The following is a 5,301-nucleotide window of genomic DNA, read 5'->3' as shown; positions in this document are numbered from 1 at the left end:
CATCAACTGGTGACGACTTCCGCAAGCGCGAATATCGTATTTTTTAATCGTGTTAAAAAGTGAAGTTAGTTTATTTGGTTAAAATTTACTTTAGAAGTAAAAGTACTGGCCTATAAATCAACTCAAGTAAAAGTAAAAGGAAGTCATTCATAATTTACTCAAAGTACTGAGTAGCTACTTTTGATACCCAAGGGGCTTTCATACGACTTGTTCTTAATGTGCAATAACAAGAAAATATGGACTTCCAATAAGGTGATTTATTATAAGGTTTGACCTAACCTAAAGTACAGTGCAACAGCTGTTATGGGAAGAAATATGGAATAATTGTCTTGCTATGTGCATTTGCTGACTGTCTTATGTTGTGAAAGCTTAACGACTGGTCATTTTCATGTTGTTGGCAGAAAGCTTGGACCTCCTTGTAGAGGCCTTTTGTGTTTATTTTTTTACTTAGTACTCAATGCTTTTTAAAATGTAATTAAGTACAAAACTTCACTCAAAATGTGCTTACTAAAAGTTAAAGTAGTGATTTTAAAACCTACTCAAAAAGTACAAGTACACAAAAAGCTACTTGATTACAGTAATTTGAGTAAATGTAATTAGTTACTTTACACCCCTGCTAAGAACATTGGCTGTCAGTTTTAGAAGAAATTATGTTTCATCATGTTGCTTGGAGGAATGCTCGATACTTCAGAGGAAATTGTTCAAAATCAATTTTTCTGGTCACATTTGGTTGGTTTGGCAAGAATTAATTAGAATAATTATCAAGGCAAATATGAACATTTGTTTTTCTTATATTTGCTTTAATTAAGTCCAAATCATCCTTATAATTAAAATGCTATTGAACATATGTATGCAGCTGGGGTTAAGTCCAGTTACTGTGTTTGTTTGAAATGGACAAAAATAAGTTAATGGGCATATTTTTGCTAGCTGGTAACAAGCCATAAGGTTACAAAAGGTTACAAGTTATCTATCATATTTTTAAATTGTTTTGGGGTCTGCACACATGAAAAGGTTGGGAAAAATTTAATGTAAGCATTCAACTAAGCACAGTTTCCTTAAGCACATTTATGTGCAATTGTGCAATACATCAGCACTTAAGCACTACAGCACCTGATGAAGTGTCTTATGCCCTCAAACACCATATGCACTTTAACTGCAATGGTCACTTTACTCCTGGTCAGTCTTAGGCTAGTCATATAGCTACCTTCTGTAGTGTTATGTGTGGGTCTTTACATAATATTGTACTTTTATGTTGTTTGTTTTGTCTTTTTCATGTCTATTTTTTATGTTCATTATGTACATGCTTGTCATACACTTTAATATGTATACTAGAGACTATGGATGGAAATTAGCCTATGCAATCTGGCATATTTACATGTCTTTGTTTATTAATGTGCACTGTTCCCTAAAATAAATAAATGAATATAGTGCACATACAATTTCTTTCCATCGCAAAGTTGATCATTTTCTTCATGTGTGTTTTTAGCACAGTCTCAGTCAACCAAAGTGATGCAATCACACTTACCTAAATCATATTTGGTTGGATGGGACAGCATAAACAGCCTTATTCAGAAAATATATAAAATAAAAAAAACATCTTTAAAAAAAAATGGGTTTGTTGCAGAAGTAAATCAATTAAAACTTTTCATCAAACGTCTGAGCAGTTTATCAGTGGTTCATCAATTAAAACTTCAATATAAAAATTAGAAAAAGCTTGTCATTTTCCTCTTCATACAAATTGCACCGTCAAAATCCCATTAGACACTTGTCTAGCTCACTTAAGTGAAGCCACATTCATATGGTTATGCATTTCTTTTTTTTTTTTTTTATCATGAAGTGTCTAAGCTAAGGCTTTTTTTAAACTTTCACTCATAAAAGGAAAAAAATAAAGCTGTCTTTATTTAACTGTCTCAGTCAACCTTATGTCCCACTCAACCTCAATTAACCCAACTTGTATTTCTGATGCTTAACGTAATAATACTTTAAATAGAACATGAATGTTTATACAATTTTAAAAAATGTAATTTCTTTTCATTTATATAATTAGATTGAGCACTTTTATATTCATATTTTTTAACCCGTGCAGAGAAAAAAAGAGTACTTTAGATTGCTTCCTACATAATGCCAATGAGCTTATGTGTCCTTACATACACATTAATAACAAAAGTAATTACATGGACATGTTTTTTCTACCTCAAAAGAGGAATTTGTAGAAACTACAGACTTCTTGAGGTGGTTTATTCCTCTATTAAGACGAACAAATACCTTTGAAGAGACAAAAATCAAATCTAATGATGCACCATTATGCCTGTGGGCTTAGAAAACGGTGATGGGGATTTGTAAGAACTAAAGAATCGAGTTCTTCTCACAGCAAAGCCACATGATACTAAGCAAAGGAGCTGAAAAAGTGACCCTGGATTTGTGATTGACCACAAGAGGGAGACATTTGCAAAGACATTTCCATTAAACAAGGAACCACTTGCTGTGTAAGTTACAGTCTTAACCTCTTATCAGAAAACATTAGTCAGATAAAATCACAGTTTCATAGGAAACTTCCAGCCACTCATTCCATCTATTTTTTCAAAAACACATTAAAACATTATTATTATTATAACTGAAATAGTTGTATATTTCTGTGAATTATTTTTAATGTGACACAACAAACCACAAAACCTTGGAAATGTTTCTACATTTGCAGTAAGCTCACAGTTTGTGTATCTATTCAGACTGGAGTAGTTTGTTGTCAGAGACTCAGTAACCAGCTGTGTGAGTTCAGACTGTTTAGCTACAGAGGGAGCAGGTTGGGAGGGAGCAGTGGGAGGTAAAAGACCAGCGACTTTAGGTTGCCCTTGAGGTCTGATACACATAAGAGTATTTTTTTCTTAAGATCACCAGTAAATCTGTATTAATTTTGACCAGAACCACTTAAAAAGAATCGTTAAAGCGGATTAATCAAGCCCGTCCTGTTTAATGTCTCCCGTTAATTAGTTTGTCAGCAGTGTTTTAATATCGCCTAATGACTTCATATTTCACTGATGACATTAAAGGGGTGTTAAAAGAGGGGAAATGGCCCATTCAGGATTCAGTTCTTTCGCTTAAGACGCCCTCGATGAATAAGACAAGGTCACGGAGGCCTAGCCTTTAGGGAGAGATACATTATCAGGGGATGGGGCTGGGAGAAATCCCATAGAGGAAGCTATCTCCCCTCTAAAACAGCATGACGGGCACAATGTGATACAGTTCTGCCTTAGAACAATACACTGCACAGGGAATTCATGATACAGCTTAGGGCTGCCACTCTGTATAGACCCACAGTATACAACAATACTGATACCAGGGACTAATGCCTGAAGCTTATTGGAAAAGATATGATGACTGATTGGCATTCTCTAATTTGTGTAGTGTATAAATAACAATTCTATTTTAAGAATTTCACCGTTTTGTTCTTTATATAAAAGAACACAACAGATGCATTAAAAGTAAGCACTTTTCAATCTTCATCAGCACTTTCTGAGGCTTTCCAAGCAAGAACAAAGAAATCAGAAATCGTAAAGTTGTAGCTCTCAGTATTGAGGGCACTGCATTTTCTCTGTGATGAAAATCCTATGTTAAACAAAATGCTCAATGGAGGCTAATGGATCCCGAACAAGTCCATGCACTGCTTCCAAAATGCTTTGTTTGACAAATCAATTTTCCCATAACCCGGTGAGGAGAAAAGTGATGCGGATTGATCGCCCCCCCTGACTTTGTTTCCAGAATATTGTTTGATGGCTGGATAGATTAATTGGTATGACATTTGAAAGCCTTCTCTTGACTGTCAGCATCCAAGCCTCTGCGCGCCAATCGAAGCTTGGTCTAATTGTCTCTTCTATAATACCTCACTTCACAAATTAGAGACGCTGCCTCTATAAACTATTCCCAATGTAAGAACCAAACAACATCAGGCTGCTCAATCAGCTGCTGGTTTGAATAGAGGTGATGCTGTGCTGATAAGATAGAGCACATTAAAGGGCATCACACAAAGTGCTGTGCCAGCACATCTTCCTCTCAGCACACAGTGGATGTAGATATACAAATAAAATCCCAGCAGCTGCGGCAGGTAAATACACCCCAGACTTGTTAATCTACAGCAGGCTTTACGATCTGAATGTTAGGACGGAGCCGTATTCCTACACAAAGGGGGGAATTTGTGACCTTGAAAATGTAGATTGTGTAAATATAGCCCTCAGGATTGGTATGGGAATAGTTCTTTTCTCTTTAAGTGGTATAAACAAGTTGACATAACTCTTTGCAAAAATCCTTTTCATGAGAACTTCCACAAAAACAATATGAAAAATAAGATGCATATCTGAAAAGTAAGTAAAAGCTTGATTCCACACACATACCACAATTTTAGGGCCTTTTAAGGGTAGTACTGCACTGCTCATTGTCACTGGCTGCTGGTACATGTGAATATCATTATAAGCATTATAAGACAAAAAACTTTCCCAGTGCCAAGTCTTGACATGTTTACTGTGATAATTGAAGCTCATTGAAATTTCAATCAGAAAGACTGTTCCTACTCATTCATTCGTTACCAATCGTTCATATCTCTTCCTTCTTTCATTCTTTCTTTCCTCCCACTCCGGTGATCAGCTTATTATGGGCGTTTACTCTCTTAAGCACAAAGCCAATCAGATTCTGCCACAATCTTGTTTTGACCGATCATCATTTCATGTATCAAATCTGTCATTCTCTCTCTCACAGTCATTTCAGTGTGGACGCTGCAACCCTCCTCCACCCCAGCCACCTCCATTCAGTTCATCAGCATTCAGTCCAGATCCTCATAGGTCTTCTTCTCATCTCATCCTGCATATCTCAGTCTCCTCCTCCAAGCCACCTTACTGATTTCCAGCTCCTCAGAAATCTACGCTTCATCTGATCCTGCATCTCCACCAGTGTCTATACTCCATGGGGGAGTATCCTATTCCTGCTGTCAGCTTCACTATCCCTTCAGGTACATGAAGTCATCACAATAACAAAGACAATGCTCATTTCTCTTTCAATCAAATTTGTAAATAAACTACAGTTAAACGTGTTTTTAAGCCTATCATTAAAATTTCATTTAGATTATTCTCTAATTAAAAGTGTGTAGTTACTGCAAGGAATATGTTAATACCAAGTAGCAACCTCTGTGAAGCCAATGAGAGAGTGCAAAAACTGCAATTCCTCAACTGTCCAGTTGTGGCTGGCTGCAGAAGCACTGGAAGTCACATACATGTCTCATGGTACAAAGCTGATTTTTACAGCAGAGATAAATGT

This window comes from Cheilinus undulatus, linkage group 14 (genome assembly GCF_018320785.1).
Source record: "Cheilinus undulatus linkage group 14, ASM1832078v1, whole genome shotgun sequence".
Classification (NCBI taxonomy): domain Eukaryota; kingdom Metazoa; phylum Chordata; class Actinopteri; order Labriformes; family Labridae; genus Cheilinus; species Cheilinus undulatus.
The sequence above is the reverse complement of the archived record's forward strand: the minus strand, read 5'-3'. Positions refer to the sequence as shown.